This window comes from Uloborus diversus, chromosome 6 (assembly GCF_026930045.1).
Source record: "Uloborus diversus isolate 005 chromosome 6, Udiv.v.3.1, whole genome shotgun sequence".
Lineage (NCBI taxonomy): Eukaryota > Metazoa > Arthropoda > Arachnida > Araneae > Uloboridae > Uloborus > Uloborus diversus.
Genome location: NC_072736.1, coordinates 78,743,594 through 78,764,793, shown reverse-complemented (window position 1 = coordinate 78,764,793; position 21,200 = coordinate 78,743,594).

Below are 21,200 nucleotides of genomic sequence, written 5' to 3'. Positions count from 1 at the left end.
TTACTCTTCACATATCCAGCTTTGATTATAAATTTACATGATACTCGACACATCCATCTTGTATGCAGAAAAATAGTATTAAAACATCACTTAAAATACTAGTAAAACAATGCGGCGAAAATCTAGTTAAAAATTACATGTTTTATGAATGTAATTCATACTTGATAAATACTCATCGAATGATTCTTTCCCAATTGTAGAAAAATTGGAGGTTGAGTAAGACGTCACAGTCTTAGAGTCGGATACAGGAACTCCAGTTATGTTTCCATTGAGAGACTACATTGCTTTGTCACCCGAACGCTACATTGTTTTTAGTCAGGGGTTCCCAAAGTGGGCGCCGTAAGGAGGGGGCGAGGGGTGCTGCGAGTTGTCCATATTTTCAATATACGTGAAAATAGGAATAGATTAGGGTGTCGTGAAAAAAATCTACAGATGCTTTACATAAAAAAACATTTGCACACTCAAATGTTCTATTGATTGAAGCGGTGCCTCCAGCTCTGGATACAGTTTTACACAGCTATGGTCGATTAAATTTGTTGCATAAAAAGCGATTGGGCGTCAGACACTTCTTTGTTACTTTTCATTATACTGGCTCCTGACAAGACAGCACCGCAGACTAACTTTCTCAAGAAAAACTATTTTACTCCCTATATCTTTAAAAAACATAAATAAAGAGAAAAATGACAGCTAATACCCTCAAAAAAAAAAAAGATTCGAAAATTATTCAGTTTCTTATAGTTTCGGTCAGGCTTTTCTTTCTTTTTCAAGCAATCATTTCCACTACTCAAATGCAATGAACCGTATAACAGATTACAAAGTATTGTAGCAGATTGGGATTGGGGGGGGGGGGAGGTCACGACCCCCATGACCCTCCCCCTCCTTGTGTCCGCTCCTTCATAAAATGCCCCATATTTACAATTTCTTTCGGTTTTGATCAATTTTTTTTTATTTTTTCGAGCAAACATTCAAATGCTGTTCCAGGTTGGGGGGGGGGGGGGGTCATGACTCCCATGGATCCCCCCCCTTGTATCCGCCACTGTAACCAGCACGAATAGGTGTAGGTGAACCTCTTCTCTGTTTTGGGACGAGAGATAGTACTAGTAGCCCTGGTAGATGCTGCCATACAGCAGCTACTTTATTTAGAAAAAAATTTCAATGAAAGCCAACCTAGGATCTGAACTTTAAACGCGTTTTACTTAAAATTTGAACATGTTCGCTTACATCTCTTTGCTTTTCACTATCTCAAAAGATCTTTTCTCCGTGGTTATTGTATTTTTAAATCAAATTTAATGGTACAGTTGAATCCTCAAAATGCTCAAAATACATTTTGAAGGAATTTTTTTAAAAAATGTTATAAACATGACTGACATGCTGCTTTTTAAAATGTCAGTATTTCAGTCATCATGTTTTTACTAATATTTTCGATTTTCAAACGTTTGCCTCTTGCTAAGTGACGACACGTAAATAGAAATGCTGTAACCATGTTCGATGCTGTGGAAAAACTCACCAACAACTGTCGCGGTCCACGACACACCAGAAATGCTCATCTTCAAATGAGATGTCTTGTCCTCGCCCGTGCTCTTTGACCCAACTTCCTCCGCTCATAACAAGTAAATGAACTTCACTATAGCAATGTCAGTGAGCTTTAATCTTAATTTATTGTCGAAATGAAGGAAATTATTTTACGTGATGGCATCCTTGTCGAACCGATGAGTGATCTCTTATCTCTTGATACAGAATTCAGAAAAAGGGGCAGGAAGGCAGATAGGTACCCCTTAACCTTGAACGACGGAACAAATAAATTCGCTCTATTGTCTCCGTCCTTAACTCCCTCATTTAGGTGGCAATTAGCTGCATGAAGAACGACTTTGGAGACGTTACTTTCTCAATGCACCCCGGTTCCTCCCAGGTTCATCACGACATGTGTCTATTCTTCCGTCAATTTGGCAAGACAAATGCACGATCCATTTCTGAATCCCGTCCCTTTCTTCTGTCTGTTTTTGTTGTATATTTTATTCTGGCGAAACGATGTATATTTCTGTTGTTCCTTACCACCGGAAATGTTTTCATTGTCCACGCTCTGTTGCGGCCATAAGATCGTTGTCGCTGCTTCGGTTCTATTTCTCATCTGTTTACGTGAAGATGCTGCCATTTTCGTTTTTATCGTTTTGTTACCAGTTACATACTTAGTATGTTTGTCCCCGATCAGAATTGTCTCCTAGGAGCCTGATTCGGCAACAGCTCGCGTCTGATGGCTGCTCGTTAAGATCGGAAGATATAAACCTTGGAAGCAGTCGAAAGTTATTCTTCTGTACCAGAACCATAATCAGTCGATCCTTTTTGCCCACATTAATTGGTAGACGATATTCTTCAACTTCGTTTCGTTTTATATGCTGCAGCGAAGAATCCTTTTTTTATCAACTGAACTAGTTTTAGTACAGTTTTTTTGCTCAAAATCAATTGTTGGGAGAAAACGAATGATATGCTGTAGACCAGGAGTTCCCAAACTGGGTAACTCGGCACCCTAGTTTGCGGTAGGAGAAGCCGAGTAGTACCGCGAGGAGTCCATGGTATCAGATCAATGCAGTATGTCTATACCATAGAGAAGGGTGCCGTGAAAAAATTCTAATTTTTCAAAGGGTTCTGCGAATTGGAAAAATTTGGGAAGCCGTGCTACATAAGGTTATGTTTCGTATTATAGAATTATTGCACTAGCAACACAAATGTGTTTCTTAGCCCCCCCCCCTTACCTAAATTTAACTCTTTCGCGACCGAATTCTGGAAAAACAAGAAAACTAATATTTTGTTTCTATTTGATGGCTGCAAAATGCTACTGTAAATCGTGTGCAAAATCTTGTTTTCAAAAGTTATTTTCTATTTTTTTACCAACCTATTTTATGAGGTCCAGTCCAATACATTATTTTTTGATATTTTAGGGAATTTATGTGACTTAAAACTAGTTTAAAAGCGTATACAACATTAAATTTGACAAATAGTACCAATTGGCCTAACATACGGTATTGGCATCCGTGGCGCCATTCAAGGATAATTCTTGTACTGATTAAGGCGCTTTACAAGAATAAATTGTGGCAGTGAGCAATTAATATACAAATAATTTTGCGGACATTTGAGACCAAAATATCGTTATTTGAATTTGAAGTTGTTGTCCTGTGCTATCGCATTTAAACTTCAGGTTGACGAGAAAGCGATTCTTTTTTCTGAAATTTCTTTCCGAGTAATAAATCACACAATGTTTCTCTAGGATTAAATTAGTTCGTCTATTAATTAATTAAAAATATTTATAAATTAAAATTAATCTAAAATGGATTAAATTAGTTTAAAGGTGTTTTTGCTCAAACAAAAATGCTCAGATAAGTTTAAGAACTCAATTTGTTTTGCTGTCGCTTTTGCTTGGATACATAGCACACACAAAGCAAAAAATGACCGAGCGCATGCCTTTGATTTGAAGCAGGTTTTTCTCAGTGTCTAATTAAATGTCGCTATTAACAGATCTCCAAATCAATTAGGTCACAAACAATGTTATTACGAGAATTATATTGCACAATCTAGAGCATTACGAAAAATTTATTTACAGTTTTGCCCTTTGTTTTATAGTTCGCTTTATATTATTGATATGATGTACCGGAAAATATGTTTTGACATTGCATTTAATTGAGACGAAATATAATGATCGTTGTTATTCTCATTTAATAATGAGAAGTAATTAAATTGATTATCGAATCTATTGAGTTACAAAATGATATACAAATGATTGTCGCGGATATGTACGGTTATGAAATGTTAAAAAGTTTCTTCGGGATAATGGACTAGTTTCCTTCAGTCAAAAGTACTACTTTTAGTCACCGAAATTGATAGAATACCCCCCCCCCCCCCAATTTTAAGTGTCCGATTTTGGAAATAAGGCATGGTTTTTATGATGTCACAAGTGATGTACTTTGACGGGACTCCATTGTCGCGCTAAATGTTTGCGCTTTGCTGTCAACCGCGTTGCCAGGTTATGATAATTTGCGCTGTACACTAATGGCATTAGTCCATCAGTGAATGGCGTTTCATCACTTGTGATGCATGTGCAGGAGCGTGAAGAATGAATTTCAATATGCGCTCCAAAAAATAATTGTTAAAATATATTAAACTTTGTCAAGTTATTTAAAAAAAAATGGTTAAATCCTATATTTTTAAACATGCTCTTTCAGAAAAAAATACTTTTAAAATTTCAGAAACAACCCCATTGTTAATTTAATGGAGAAAAGAGGGGCAAATATTTTATGAAAAGTTCAGACATATGTTTCTGTGTAGAAATAAAGTTTTATATGAAAAAAAAAAAAAAATTCCATTTTTGTTTACTAGCCTGAATGTAGACGTTATGCACCATTGTGAAATATAAAAATGTATCTTCAAGATAATAATCAATTTTATGAAGAAAAGTTAATAAAGAAAAAAGTTGCGGTGAAAAGTTGAGACTTATGTTTTGGCTATGTGTAGCAATGAAATTTTATACAAAAAATACAAAAAACCTTCCTCTCATTTTCATACACAGACGACGTTCGTTTATAACGACCCTGTCGTTCAAACAAAAGCGGTCGCTGTAGCAGAAATGTACAAGATATTGCATGTTTTTTTAGCCATAGTTAACTATTAGTAGAATAACTTACACCGTTAATTTTTATGAGAGAATCAGGAAACTAATGAGATAATAAAATAATTCGAGATAGAAAAAAATAAGTAGTACTCATGAATTTCACATAACTTTAAACTAATACATTTAAAGACAAAATAAACGGAAAATAATTGATATTTGTCATGATCAGATATTTTTAATTTAAAGTTGATGGTTAGCTTCTACTTTGCGTTTCTTTTCTTTGAATACTGTAAAAGCGCTTATTTTCACGTGGCTTTAATTTTCGCAAGCCCGTCCACATCACAAAAATTGAAACCTCTATTTTTTATTATCGTAGAAAATATAACCAAATAAAATTCGAGAAATTTTCAGCTCGCAAAATCAACAATAACTTTTAGTTTTTTTTTTTTTTTTAAATTTTTTTAACCTGCTTAAACAGTAAGTAGTTTCTCCTCTTATTTAGTTAATGTAGACGTTTTCCTTTTTCTAAAAAAAACTATTTCTGAAAGAAAGAAAAAAAAAAATATATATATATATATATATATATATATATATATATATATATATATATATATATATATATATATATATATATATATATATATATATATATATATACTATCATTTTCAACGGTTCTCGTCAATTCTTTACGGTAGAGTAAAATAATAATAAAAAATAAATAAAATTAAATTTAAAAAAAAACATCGAAGTAAAAGTACTTTTTGTAAGAAAGTTTCGTTTTCTTTAAAAAGAAATCTAATTTTAATCAGGTAAAAATCTTCAAAAAAAAAAAAAAGAAAAGAAAGACAGAAAACAAGAACAATATTAATAAATTATCTCTAAGAAATTTTGTCTTTTACTTTTCAGTCGTTTCCAGAAAGAAAATAAAGTTTATTTTGAGTATAAGCATTTTGCAGATCGAGATCAGTAACCATTTATGTATATCATCAAGATAATCACTTGAAGTTTTTTTTTCAGCTTTGAATTCATTTCGCTTTGATGCAATCAATCGATCTCTAACTTTGGTCAATGTGAAGTCAACGAAAAATAGGCGTTAATATTTAAAAAATTCAATCGTTCAAAAAGCACTCTCAAAGTAGTCACGTCAAAAAAATTATGTTTTGCACGTGTTCTTCGTTAAGAGTTTTTTTCAACGAAGTTTGTTCGCACCAAAACCAACTTTTAGTTCAGGATTTTATTATTCTTTAAATTTCCCGTACGGGCTAATTTTTTTTATTTATTTATTAATTATTATTTTTTTTTTTAGCTGTTGAAAATAAATTTGCGAATACTTAAAAAAAAGAAGAAAAAGAATGAAATGTGGGAGTTAGGTGTCACGGTCGAGATCTTTCGAGCAAAACCAGGATTGTTTAAATCCGATTGTTTCATCAAAAGTTATTGGCTAAACTGTTTTTATCAATTCATATCTCCGACCCATTAGGTTTAAAGGGATGAGACCATCTGCAATGGCTTCCCATGGATGTCCTGTATTCAGTTATATCAATATTGACCTGGTAGATAGTTTGGATGAGATAGGAGCTACAGACGCACAGACAGACGCGCAAGTTTTTAATAGGATAGATTGTTCTGTTTTAAAGGTTTTCTTACCCATATTTTTACAATAAATATTCTTTCATGCCTTTTCTCTCTTCTTTCTTTTCCGCTCTAAAAAGTAGACTAAAAAAAAAGCATCCTGTGCTTTGTAAATTGAAAAATACTTTTTAGAACTTTTGTTAATATATTTTCATTTAATGCATGTGTATTATATAAGTGCACACATACGCACACACACACACACATACATATATATATATATATATATATATATATATATATATATATATATATATATATATATATATATATATATATATATATAGCGCATGTAAATGTAACAGATAAAAAAAATACATAAATATTATAACTTTCACAATTTGCAAAATAGAAAAAAAAACTTTCAAAAAATTTGATTTAACAATTTACAAAACTCGCATTTTATTAAAAATCAATGACTGATGGATGATTTGACTCATTGAAATAATTTTTGGGGTTCTGAACAGAAAGAGCTACTGACTTTTTTTTAACAGTAACAATTTTGTATAAATTTTAGTTAAAAAAGAGAAAATAACATGTTATAGTTTCTTCATCATTGCATGTATCTTTTATGGCTTCATTGTTTTATATGTTTCCTTGGAAAATATAGCTATTAAATTTATAACTTTAATTCGTAAAAAATCAATTTTTCCAGAAAAAAAACGAGAAAAAACTTTTTTCTGACACCTCAAAATTTGTGAAAATTTTACATCTTAAATTAATGTTTAAGTCTAAATTTCACACAAATCTAAGTCCATCCGATCGGTTTTCACGAAATAGTGTGCAAAAATATGCTTCAAACCTTTCACTCTCTCTCTCTTGATAAAAGTACAGAGCAACTCGAAGCCGATTTTGTGCAATTCCTCCCTCCCATTTCTTCTTCTTCTCCTCCTTTTTTTTTTTTTTTTTTTCCAATTTAAGCAAAATCTTCGCTAAAACGAAATTCGAAACGTCAATTCGAAATTAAAGAAATTCTTACACTTTTTTAAATCAAGGTACTATTTCAAGTCCACAAAAACTTAAATAAGTTGAAAGTTATTTTAAGCCCTTAATGACGCTTAGATCATCAGTGAATGGCTTTGAACAATTCCAAAGGTACCCCAGCTCAGGGGCGGCATTTCATCATTTCATTTGGGGGGTCGAGTTTCTTAAATATGTATTACTACAGTGTAGTACAAAACACACATTATCTAACAGGGAGTGGTCATAAAATCGGTTTACTATGAATAAAAATTTGTGTTTGGAAACAATTAAAATTTTGACTCATTTTCTAATACGTTCTCGCACAAAACATCTCGATACTAAAGTTTTTATACCTCTTGGAAAAGTTTTAATGCATGATTTTTGGAATTCGGAAGAGCAGGAAATCGTGTTACTAATCTGTCAGTGCCCAGTGTCGTGCTGTTTTACCAATACAACTAAATAGAAATTTTTTTTGTCCATTGTGTTTCGAAAATAATTCTCTAACCTCCTGAGACAAAGAAATCTTTCACTACTAGCTGAGCTGATAGGAAAAGTTAAAAAAATAATTGAAGTAACAAAGTTATGTATGAAAACACTTTTTATATCTTGCTCTTCAAAATCACCCAGGCAACTTCAAAACTTGTGAAGGGCTTAATTTTACATCATTGAATAATCTAGTCTCATAGGCGCTCTCAGCTTCAATGAGATGTCCTCTGCATCCAGCTCTGTTATTCACTATTCCAGACTGATGAGTCCATAACAAGGACGAAACTGCAGTCTCTGGATGTGATAACTGGTCTGTCGGTATATTGCTTGTAATTTTTCTTGCCTCGTGCTAAAAATTTTACTCAAAATTGAAAAAATTTATTTTTTGTTTTCAACATCCAATCCAGATAATATAGAGCCAACCATACAGAAAAAAAATATCATCAAATCTTGTGTTAATTTCATTCGAAACTGAATTGATTACTTCATACAAAATATTAAGAAAACAATGTTTGACTTTACATCGTGTGTGTAGGTTTTCGTCACTTTTTCTTTTTTTTCGCACCTTTTTAAAATTGGCTCGGAGGAAGAATTTTTTGAAAGGTTTCACGATTGATTGAAATATGCATCTATGTAAAATCTAGTTTCAGTTTCAATTGTAGATTGAACTATGGTAGTATGCTGCACAGATCAATTGTAGATGGAACTGTGGTTTGAATAGTCTGAAAATTAAGGGTAGTGGATTGAAGATGTTTTGATAGAGTAAAGCATTTTTCAAAAACTTTCCTCAATACAAACAAATTGAATAAAAATTCAAACAAAGTCATACATGGTAAAGGGCATGAGCTTTTTCACCATTGAAAGAATCGTTTTGCAATAAATCTTCCAATCGTCAAATCACTGCTTTGAAGTTATAGAGAAATAATTTTATGGTTTTAACTCGTGAAGACCATCTTCTGTCACTCCGAGATTGTATACTTATAGAGCGCCATAAAAGATATTTGTTGATATGTTTTTTTTTAATTCAATAATCATATGCATTTTTAAGAAGTTTTTATGAAAGCATATAATGCATTGAGCAGCTGAAACGTGTTTCTAGCAGAAGAAAAAGATAAATACTCATCAAATAAATATACACTTAAAAAATGAGCGTAAAATTTATTGAATAATATCAAGGACTTTTCTTGTGAAAACCATGCAGCCACACCACTTTGCACGAGCCACTCATATTGAACATGCCATCGTTACAGTGGGCACACAAGTATGAAGTATTTAGCCAAAATGACGAAATGTCTTCTTCAGTTAAAATTAACTATGGTTCTCTATCACTTTTCTATGTTCTGAAAAGGCCGGGAAATACTTCATGAATTTAAGTCATCATCCAAATAACGAAAAACACTTTTTCTAGTCTGGGAATGCGTCGAGTTTCATCAAATATTTACTGAGAACCAGCGAGATTTTTTAAAATGAACATTGATTTTCGATTTACATAAATTGAATTCACCCATTTTCTATCATTCTGCTTAAAAAATTTGGGGGTGCGACCGCCCCCTCTTGACCCCCCTATTTGCCGCCCCTGCCCCAGCTCTAAATCTTGCAGAAGATGACTTCAAGTTTTATAATATTTCATATTGCTGGTTTTGTTTTCAGTTTCAAATGTTAAAACCATTTTTAAGCTCTAAAATAAGTAAATAATAACGAAGATAACAGAAATAAAAGCAGCATTGAATTAAATTAGGCTGATGATTTATAAAATATGTTCTGTCTGTTTTTATCCTATATATCTGTAAAAATTAGCTGCTGCCAGTAGCTTATTTTGTCATTGTCAGTATTAGTTTAGCCCAAAGAGTAAATTGTATCCAACCAGGTGATTTTTTTTTTTTTAAATATTTTTTTACTTCATTAAAAGTCATGTCAGGCGCAAGGATAGAAAATAGCTTATTCAGCAGAATCTGTATGATAGAAATATACTTTGTTACGTATTATTAGTTCTTCACAAAATAATAGAGTAAGGGACACTAAAGGGGCTGGACTTCTCGCACCTTAAAAAGAGGTGTCCCTTCCTTGGAGGTATATGATTTGATTGCATGCCTGTGTTGTCAATTAATCTAGTTAAATATAATAAAACACGTATGTCAGCAGTGAAGCTAAAAAACAAAAACTCCTTACTAATGCTCCTTACTAATGCTACTAAATTATTGAAAGTAAATTAATAAATAGTTGAAAAATGAAAATTTAAAAAAAAAAATGTTTTTCTTTTTTTTTTTTAGCAATCACCATTGCTTATTGTTCTTACTTGGCTGTTTTGAATTCCTATGATTTTATTTTCCCCCGCCTCCCTCTGAAGCACCACCGTCAACCGGCCCCTCCCGATGCTGCTCCTCTAGCGAAAACCATCTCCAGCTTGTGTCAATATCCTACACTTATACGCATACATACACGCACTTACACACACACATACACACACACACACACACACGCGCGCGTACATGCACACACACACAGGCATGCATACAGACACCTACACACACATATGCACAACTACCCACACACTCATGCCTGCACACAGACACAAACACACATGCCTACACACACAAACGCACATACACACAACTACCCACACACTCAAGCCCGCACACATACACACACACATGCCTACACACACATACAGATACTCCCCCCCACACACAAACACACGTACCCCCACACACAAACACCCGCCTACATACACACACACACACACTCGTGATTGCGAAAAACATAATTTGAGTTCAAGATGTCAAAATTCAAATTATTATTATTATTATTATTATTATTATTATTTTTTTTGATGGCATACAACTTACAGTGTAATATAATGTAAATTATAATTTGTGCGATGTTTCCAACTTATGCATAGAAAGCTTATGCAGGGATGTGCACTATCTTTCAGCGCTGAGTCTACTTGAATGCAAGTGAAAAGCTTTCATAGAAATAGTTTTTGCTCGGCAAGCATTTTAGAATACATATTTGTTTCTTTGTACATGTCTCTACTAGTACTCAACATCTTTCCTGAGTTATGTTTCAAGTTTCAGATAAAAAGCGAGTCTTGAATTTCAGCAAATTGAATGTCTGATTCTTATCCGCTCCTAAGTTAGTTTTTGTACGTTTCTCTTTGCGAAAATCTTTTACCCTAAGTCCCCAGTCACAGAATTTTTTCTTTTGCTGTTTATTTAAACTTTATTGCTCTATTACCTTGAATTAAAAAAGCTGTAGGTACCAGATTCGCTTTAATTTTTCCGGTAAATAGTTTTTGGCAACAATAAAATTTGTTTCTATTGTAATATGAAATGACTCGGGATTTCAAATCCGAAACTTCAAAAAGCCAATGAAATTTAGAGGTAAGCGAATGTGTCAAGAATAAATAATGCTTCTACGGCTGTTCTGAAGAATAATAAGTAGCTCTCCTGATACAATAAAACTACCAAGGCGCAATTCGAGTTTTGATAGCAGAGGGGGAGAAAACTCTCTCAATGGTCTACAAAGGTTGGCCAGCGAAAAAAAAAAAGAAGCCTCCATTGTTTCCCTTTCTTTTCTTCAATTAAATTACCTGTGCTCGATTTTTTGCTCTTCCTTCGAAGATCGCCGTAGCGTGAAAAAATTCGCCTGCGCCAAGGTCCGAAGTTGACCCCTTGGTCTCTCCCCCCGTGCTTCTTTGGCATCGCCTGCTTACTGAAGCGTGCGGAGTTTCTTCAAACGGATGCTCTACAGACGAGGCCTATCTCCTTTTTCGAGCCATCGCGATGCTATCTGTGCCGACATTTGATGGCCGAATCGAGAAACAACCATTGATTTATAAGATCATCCACGGAGGAATTCTTCCGAATTGTGCGTGTCGCATCCCGTAGCTGACACTAGAACCCCTTAGAAAAGGACAGGACGACTTATCCGACATTTTGGTTCCAAGACGGCTTTGGATCCAACCCTGTTTCTAGTATTTATATTTACGTTATAATATTCGCTGGTTGCTATGTCGTAAAACAATTGATGATAAAATGAGTGAAATATTACTTAAGGTAAATCTTGAAAGATAACTTAGTTCATAAATTCAACAATAATGTATTGGGAAATGTTTACTGTAATGAACCTCCTTTTCACACCTTATTTGTTTTTAATTTAAATTATTTAAATCTTCTTCATTTATAGAATCAAAATTTGAAACATACATCAGGCAGCACATCTATAGCTTGGGCACCAGTTCTCTACAACTAGGCTTTTGTACAAATACCAATTTTGCCACCCGACAATTTTTGGAACCAAAATGTCGGATACGTCGGTCTTAGCTGACACGGTTGAGATAGTGTGTGCCCCCGCTCCGTTAAGATGGAGTTTGATTGACTGGGGTCAGATGAATAATATCGTTGGTTATTTATTGAGTGTATTTTTGTCTGTCTTCCTGAAATATCAGTATGGTTATTCAAACGAAGTGTGTTTATTACACTGAATCTCCTGTGTGTGTGGAAACCGTGTCCTTCTGATATGCCACGCAAGTCATACGACTCACTGGACACTCATAACAACTATTTATATCTACACACACACGTGTTTATGTTTAGATAATGCATATAGAGATTTTTGTTCAATGATCTATGTAATATATACTATACATTACTAAAAACAAAAAATCCCAGGGGAAGAAAAAGGCAAAAAATATGTGAGATAAAGAGAAAACAATGACTTACATGAGCTAAATAAAGTAATAAGTAAAGTAAATAAAGATATAATGCGATGAAAGAGATAGATAAATCAATAAAAGAATACCGAAAGTAAAAATAACTAGTTTGTCTCGAACCGACGGACGCCGAAAAAAGCGTTTTACGGAGATTAATTTCCCCAATATCGACAATTTTAACGTGATTCATTAGAAAACTTGCGAAATATCGCCAATAGCGCCAAAATATAACAAGATAAGAAGAAAAAAAATCGCCATATTTGTCGTCAACTTGGCACTATATCGCCAAATTGGTGACTAAACTTGGCGACCAAAAATTTGGTGATATATCACCATATATTCGCCAAATTATAATATCACTTGAGTTTGCTTTGAAATTAACCCTAATTTACACCCAAAAAGGTATAAAAGACCCCTTTTGGAACATCTGAACGCAACCAAAAGGGGAGGCGCTCAACTAGACCCCCACTCAGATTCTAAGTGCAAAATTGCAACATTCTACACTGCGGCATATCGTCCTGACAAATTGGAGTCAATTAGGGATTTTTTTTTCTTACCACTTTAAATATCATTTTGTTTTTTCTAATAAAGGTTCTATGAGAGATAACAGTCAATTTCTCTTTCACTTTGAGTTGAGATTTCTAGCGAACCTTTACTATGTGGCTAATACTTTACATACTTGTAAAGTATTATGTGTTTTAAAAAGTGGAAAAATGTTGCCAGAAATATTTTGTGCAGACTTTTTTGCTGGTTTGGTTTCATGCTGATATTTTTAACGGGCTATTTATTTTTTATTTTATTGTTGCATCTTTTGCTTCAATTTTGTTGAAGAGCCATTTGAATCTGGTTTCAAAAACAGTTGCAATGCAGTCTAGTGTTTATGGTCTTGAACTGATAAAAATTGCTTCTCTAAATTTTTTTCGGAGTATTTCATGGTATCTTCATCAATAAAGAATGTAGATTGATCTAAATATATATATATATATATATATATATATATATATATATATATATATATATATATATATATATATATATATATATATATATATATATATATATATATATATATATTTTGGAATAACTTCAAAGTAAATCTCATCATAGAGAAATGTGGTTTGTTACTGCTAATTTTGGTAAATGTATATGGAAAAGAAATTTATATGATGCAATTCCATGCTGAATCACTTCAGTTTATTTAAACTTTTTTAATATTGATTAGATGTTTTCTGAAATAATGCCTCTAGTAAAAAAACAATTGCTAGTTAAAAAGCTTAAATTAAAACTCTGATCCTTAAGAACTGTTGCTGGAAAATATATTCTTCTGTTTGATCATTTTTCTGCCGAATGTGGCTGAATATTTAAGTTTAAACTAGTGTTGTCAAATTTAAAAAAATGTGCTCCAAATGTTTTTTTTGTTTAAATCTTTAATAATGTGTATTGAATTATTAACCAACAAAATTATGCTTTAAATGCAACCTATGTTTTGCTTTTAGACAAAAAAACGGCCTTGTTTATATTCGGTATCGGGCGAATATCCGGTACTCGGTCAAATCACTATTCGGTGCATCACTAGTCTATACCCAACTCATAGATGCAACTCGTGTGCTGTTTCCTGCTTCCTTTATGAGTTCTCTACTTTCATTTTACATAGTCAACAGATATAATTTAATCAAAGTATCACGCGACTTTCGATTTCAGTTCGATACAACAATGTTTAGTTCATTCTTTTTCTGTTCGTTTTCAATAATGCTTAAGGCGAAAGTAAAAGATATACATATATTTTTTATATGTAGGAAAAGTTTTGGTAAATATTACCTGTCAATCTCTAGTTTTATACTAAACGCTCTGTGAATTAATTGAAAAAAATCATTAGGAAATGTGATTGCGATATCAATACCGAAATGAAAGATACTAGTCTTTTTTGGAACTTAAAAAAAAAACATTGAGGGATATTTAAATGTGCGGCAGAAATTCTTCCTTGGTGTTGCTTGACTTTCTTACAAAATTGTTGTGCAACTTGTTGATGCCATAATTGTGAATCGACTGCTGGCCTGGAAAGGGCATGTAGCACATTTTTCGAGCGAGCCTATGCATAAAATTGCGTACAAATGAGAAAATTGAAACTTAACTTTTGTTTCTTTCGTTACTACAGTAATCTTACTTAGCTTCCATTCAGTGGCGACTAAAGTCAATATGAGGCCCTAAGCGATTTAAATTTATGAACCCTCTTATGTTGTATTTGTGTCTCAAACTTTCTTTTCAATGAAAGATGTTTTCTTGCTTTCTTTTTTTTATGTAACCGTCTTGAGGGAGAGGTGGAGGGTATTTTTCGAAATTTTAGTCCCCGAAACGCCATTGTAGGCCATCTTTGATGACGTTTAGGGAAGGGCTCGGGTTGGCAGACTTTCCCCTGGAAATGCTTTGAAATTGAAAGTTTAAAAACGAAATTTTAGACAACCAGTAATGATGTATGAACAGGACAATTTGGGCACTTCACGGGAAATTTTAAACGATCGTTTCACACGTAGCTGAAACGTTGAAATATCTAAGAAGGTTCCCGGTAAAGAAAAAAAATCTTCCCCGATCGACCCTATGTTATATATTTATTTTATGATGTGGAATTTTGTGAAGGGGCCGCTTTTATAAAGTGGAATTTTGTGAATGGGACCGCTTTTACGATGCGGAATTTTGTCAAGGGGCAGCAAAGCGAACCCAATTTGGGTCTGGATCCAACCCTGTAAACATACATATAGCCTAATTAAACTGCAGTGGCTCCCAAAAGTGTTCGTACACTTTGATATTTATTAGTAAAACCAAAGTAACGCAAAACTGAATTCGAATATGACGTCCAGTTTTTTTTCACATCATTCCTATGTCATTCTAAATACAACCCAGTAGTTTTTTTCAAATTATTGATGGATCTTCTTTTTGAAATGCGTCAAAAAACGAAAATATAGAGAAATAACACGCCACAAAAGTCATCGTACGCTCAAGTATTTTCGAATAAGTTCATGATTAAAATTATCATATGTCGTTCTTTTAATTATTTTTGCATTGTGTTGACCCTTAAAAGTCATTTAGCTGTAATTTTTTATTTATTTATTCCTTAATATTGTGCTTATTACTTTGAAATGGTTGGTATTCGTAAAAAACAAATAACAGCATTCGAAATTTGAATTTTTTTCCCTCACAATAGAGATTAATTGGTTTGAAATGTCTCTAAATTAGATAATTTATTCCATTTTATAGTAAAGTGCTTGATAAAATGCTTTAAAGAAAAGAATCGGACCTAAAACAATGCAATAAAAGGTCAACCGGCAAAGTTGACAAAGCGTGATCGGAGATTTAAAGTTGAAAAAATTATGAAAAATACCCATTTGAGTGATGTAAAAGTTTCTACAGAATTAAATGAAACATTTTACATTTAATTTTCACCTAAAATTGTTCGCCAAGTTCTCTGGTTAGCTGGATTAAATGAGACCTCTTCCAGCAGTAATTTTCTTGGTCGTGCGTAAAACAGAAAGCTTACGTTTTCGTCGCAAAATCAATGATAAATAAGCTCAAAACGTTTTGGAATTACGTCTTACTTAGAGATAAATATGGATTCAACATTTTTGGTTAAATTGTTGTATAATTGTAAATAGAAGAAAAAATTAGGAACTTAATCTTAAGAAGTCAGTTGGCTCAGTTAACCAGGACGGTGAAGGTGTTCTTGTGTAAGGGTGCATATCAGCATCAGGACTTGGTGGTTTGGATTTTTTTGATGAAATAATGAATCATGCTGTTCCTTTAATTATTTTAAAAACCAATTTTAAACTCTTAGCCAAAAATTTGGTTATCGGAAACAATTTTGTTTTTTATCAAGATAACGATAAGAAGCACACGGTGTTCAACATTATGCCCTTGAAAATTGCCCTAACGTTTAGAAAATACGCCCTCAATCTCCAGATTTGAACTTAATGTAACATCTTTATAGATATCTGGAAGCTAGATTACGAAAATATGGCTTTGAAACGAAAGTAGAGCTAGAAACAATAAGACTCGAAGAGTGGTGTAACACTTACTTAGAAATTACTCAAAAAAAAAAAAAAAAAAAGAAAGAAAAAAGAATGAAATCTATTCCCAGACGTTTAAAAGGTGTTGTTGATACGGCATGATATTCTACTTATTCATTACTAAATAAAAAGTTAGATTATTCAATAATAAATAGACATTTTTCAAAGTGTACGAAGACTTTTGTGGGATAAAATTTCCAGCACTTTTTGGTTTTTGATTTTTAAAAAATTATGTTTTAATATTGTTGAAACTTTTTTCAAGTAGTTTTGTTAAAAATTGATCATAGATCTTATAATTAAATACCTATTCCGAAATATTAATTCTAACCAATGGATAGGGGCCTATTTCATTGAAAGTCGTAGGTGTACGAACACTTTTGGGAGCCACTGTAAATAAAATTTCAACTCAATATGAAGTTATGCTTATGAGAATCATATATTAAAGCAGTTTAAATATTTGAAGAATATTTAAATGGTAATAGAAGGAAGTAATTGTGAGAAGATCTCGTTTTTGTGAGCTTGTCTTTCCTAAAAAGGATTCGTTTTGACGATCGTGATTTTTGTAAAGGGTTTGTTTTTACAATCTCGATTCTCAACGCCACGTGGTCTCCACTTTATAACGTTACTTCAGTTTGTTTTAAAAGTTGGCATTGATTTCCCACAAGCTGCGACTAAACAGTCTTACTTGAACGCCCGATTGCATCGAAAAAAGAGGTGCACAGTTAGACACGATACAGATCTTATATACGAAATTTCGTCTTTCTGCGATTTACCGTTTTCGAGTTATGCTAGATACGACAAAACTCCTTGAAATAATGGTGACATGAAATAAATATTACGGTTGACATTCGCACGTACGTACATATACAAGCACAGACAACGTTGAAAAACTAGTCAAAATTCATTCAGGTGTAATTAAATTGAAAAAATAAGTCGAAATTTGAATAAAAACTTTTTTGTGAGTACAATATTTAATTCACTTTTTACTAGGGAAGTAAAGTCTGACTATTTGATGACTATAACTTTGTTCTTTAATGATAATGAACTATTATCAATTAATATTTTGAATTTTATTTTTGCCACCATTGAATAACTCTTAATAGTATTTTTAACTAAAAAATGACGAAAAATAGTTCATTATACGATATGCATGAAAAAAAATGCTAACTTTCTAAAACAGAGATAGTTAAAAGTCTTAAAAGCAGGTGCAAATTTTTTAGCATTATCACTTATTTTGATCGTTTTCTGACTTGGTATTAGCTCAAACAGAGACTTCTTCGTTAATAACCTCTTTAAATGTTGCTTTATATTTAATTTGCGGTACCCGCACGGCTTTGTCCCTAGTAGAAAATTAAAAGATCATTTGGTACGCCTGTATATTTACGAATAATGGATGATGAATTTCTCGCCAATATGCAACGTTAATTTGCTCGTCCATGTTATGTTAATTTGCTCGCCTATGTTATAATAATTTCCTCGTCTATGCTATGGTAATTCGCTCGGTAAAATGGGTTTAAAATTGGAATAAAAAAAAAGAGCAAAATCGAATTTTTGAAAATTCCCTTCGAGGTGCTCACCCCTATGCTACGAACTAATTTTGTGCTAAATTTCATGAAAATCGGCCGAACGGTCTGTTAGGCTGTATGCACGTAAGTGATATCCAGAGATCCAGATACAGACTTTTAGCTTTATTACTAGTAAAGAATACTTACAAAATTTATTTTTCAACAACAGGCATTTCTTAATAATAGGAAGTGTATGTAATATAAAGAAGCTAAGGCATACATGTTTGTGTGTGAAACATTGATCATAGTTAAAACAAGGTACATTTCATGCTTGTTGATGCAAAACATTTTTATAACTATCATAAAATTTTTATTATGCTAATTTATTTATTTGCGGTGTATATATATTTCGCATTCATTGATCCAATGGATTGTATGTGCTTTAGTGTTTGCGTGACAAAAATACAGCTTTTGGTCTTTAGTTGTGTTAGCTTGACTTACACGATTTTTAGTACCATGGGTCAATGGCCGAATCGTTACACGGTTTTAGATCGAGTGTGGAATCGAGTTATTTATTCTGATATTGTGATTTACAGCTGTCTGCTTTTGAAGCTTATTTTGATATCTTTTCAGTTGCGTAAGGTCTGCACAATGGTTTGTACTTCGGCGTATATGGCGGGGCTAAAAGCAGGGCTGGCGAGTCGGACTGATTTTGGGGTGAAGGAATCAGAGTGGAAGGTTTTCAAATTCTAGGAGTCGGTCTTTTTCCCGCATCCCAGTAAGGGCTGCGAAGTCAGAGTCGAGTCGGAGTCTTGGAGTTGGAGTCTAACTGATTTTGAGGAAAAAGAGTCGTAGTCGAAAGCGGTAAAATTCCAGGAGTCGGAGTAGGTTGTTTTCTCTCCGGCTTCCAGATCTGGCGAAAAGAACACTTTTAAATTTGTACCAACTTTTTTTTCCATGTTAAAAAGAAATATTCTTAAATTTGGTGCCTATTTTCTTTATCAACATTTATCTGAAACGATTTTTTTTTGTGTGTGTGTGTGTGTGTGTCGTTGAGCCTCTAAATTCAAAACTCTCTGTGCATTTGTGCATATTGTTCTGGAGAAGAGAAACTTTTAATTCAATTTCGTTATGACTTTGAATTTCCTTTATGTGAAACTTAGGTGTTCTAATTTTAATTTCACAGTGTTTCATGTATTGAATTAACTTTGAAATTTATTTACACAATATTTTCACACAATGTTTCACAGATTATTTTCACTAACTGGATTTTCGGTACCGATTCGCAATGTGAAATGAGTCTTTGGTACGTATAGCGGATTTTGGAGGCAACTGTTTCGCTCACCGGGGTGACGATAGCGGTGTATCTCAAAAATTTGAGAGAATGTAATAAATTATTGATTTGAAACATAAATTCAATGCTCTTTTCTTGCCACAAAAGTCACACTAAGTTAGTTCAATTAAGGGTGCGTGGTGGCGCATAAATTATATATTCAACAGTGATGCATCATTAAAATTTTATTACTTCAGAGAAATTTTTCAAACTTTAACTGTACGCTATTAGTTTAGACTACAAAACCAACTAGTAAACATAACACCTAAATGTTTTTATGTGTGTTGTAGCTTATTTGAGAGTATGGCAGTAAAAAGTAGAGTTCTGTAAAACCATAATTTATCCTTTTTTTTTGAGCAATCACGAATGCTAATTGTTTTCATTTTACCGTCCTTGATGTTTGGTTCCTTTTTCAACCCCACCGTCCTCTGCAGGCGCGACTCCTCCCGGTAGCCGCTGCTCCTGGTCGGTGGCGTCCATGTCCTACACACATGCACGCTCATACACTCACACGCACCTTTACACACATACACACATGTCTACGTAACCGCCCAAGAGGAGGGACAGGAACCGTTTCTAGAAACAAGCGAGTGGGGTAGCAACCAATGAGTAGGGTCCTATCGCAACTCGTGATTGCGAAAAACATAATTTGAATTCAAAATATCATAATTCAAATTAATTTTGAAAATTCGAAAGGTTTTTTTATAGCTTTGACCGATGTGTTCTTCGGACTCAGTTGCAGTTGAAGCGGAAGAATACACAAAATAAAACAAAATTAATGTGAGCAAGTTTAAAGACAGTGGCTTAAATATATATAACTTTGTTGACAGTGTCATGCCTTTTTTTCTCATGAGAAGTCGAACCGAAATTTCGTGAGAAGTTCTGTTATGTTGAGGAAAATCTCCGTGGGCAAACCTTTTCGTGAATTCTCTTTTCGTTTTTTAAATTATTACTTACGCGAACTTGATTTGTAATGAAAAAGAAAATTTTAAATATCTTACATGATGAAAAACTAAGCACATCTACCTATCTATCTATGTCTGAGTTACTTCTCCTGAACGCCAGTAAACTGACCATCGAACCAGGTATCGATAGATTTGTAATTTTCCCGTCTTTATGTTTGGCTATTCAACATATCCCTCCGATAATAATTAGCGGAGATATCAATTAAAAACATAATTAGGATACTTATACTTCGACCTAGAACAATGCTTTTATTGAAATTTGTAGAATAAAGAAAATCATTGAGAAGAAAGATATCTGTTGCCATTTTTTCTCTAATATGAACAAATAAAATTCTGGATTTTGTTTGGAAACTTTTCCTGTGATCGGGAGATTTAAAATCTTTCCTTTTCGGTTGTTTTTCCAGAATCTGCCGCAAAATGTTACTAATTTTTTTAAGCACTTTTATTATACTTGGCCTGATAGTCACGGAGTAATCTGAGGCTTGCTTTTGCTGATATTTCAGCAACTAGATCACTTAGAGACTTCTAGATTTCACTAAATGGTTTGCTTAATCTTAAGGTACAACTTAACGCTGAAAAATTAAAATTCTGAAATAAAATTATTTTGTTTAGGATGGAAAATAGCTAATTTCATGTAATTTCCCCATTAAATGTTAAATATAAACGCCATTGTTACAAATTTTGTTGCCGTGTAAATGTAATGCTGGTAATAATGAAAATTTTGAATCAAGGCTTCTCTGGAGCAAGAATGAAATTTATTCACTGACGTTGCTTTCTTATGGTTTTTATCCTCATCTATGCCAATAAACGATAACGGGGCTAAGTAAAGAGACATACTAGGATTTTTATCACAAGTAACTTGTACGCTATGAACCAATCTTTTGCTTATATCTCATCAACTAGACCACTTAGAGACTTCGGAATTTCAGTAAATGACTTGTTTAGC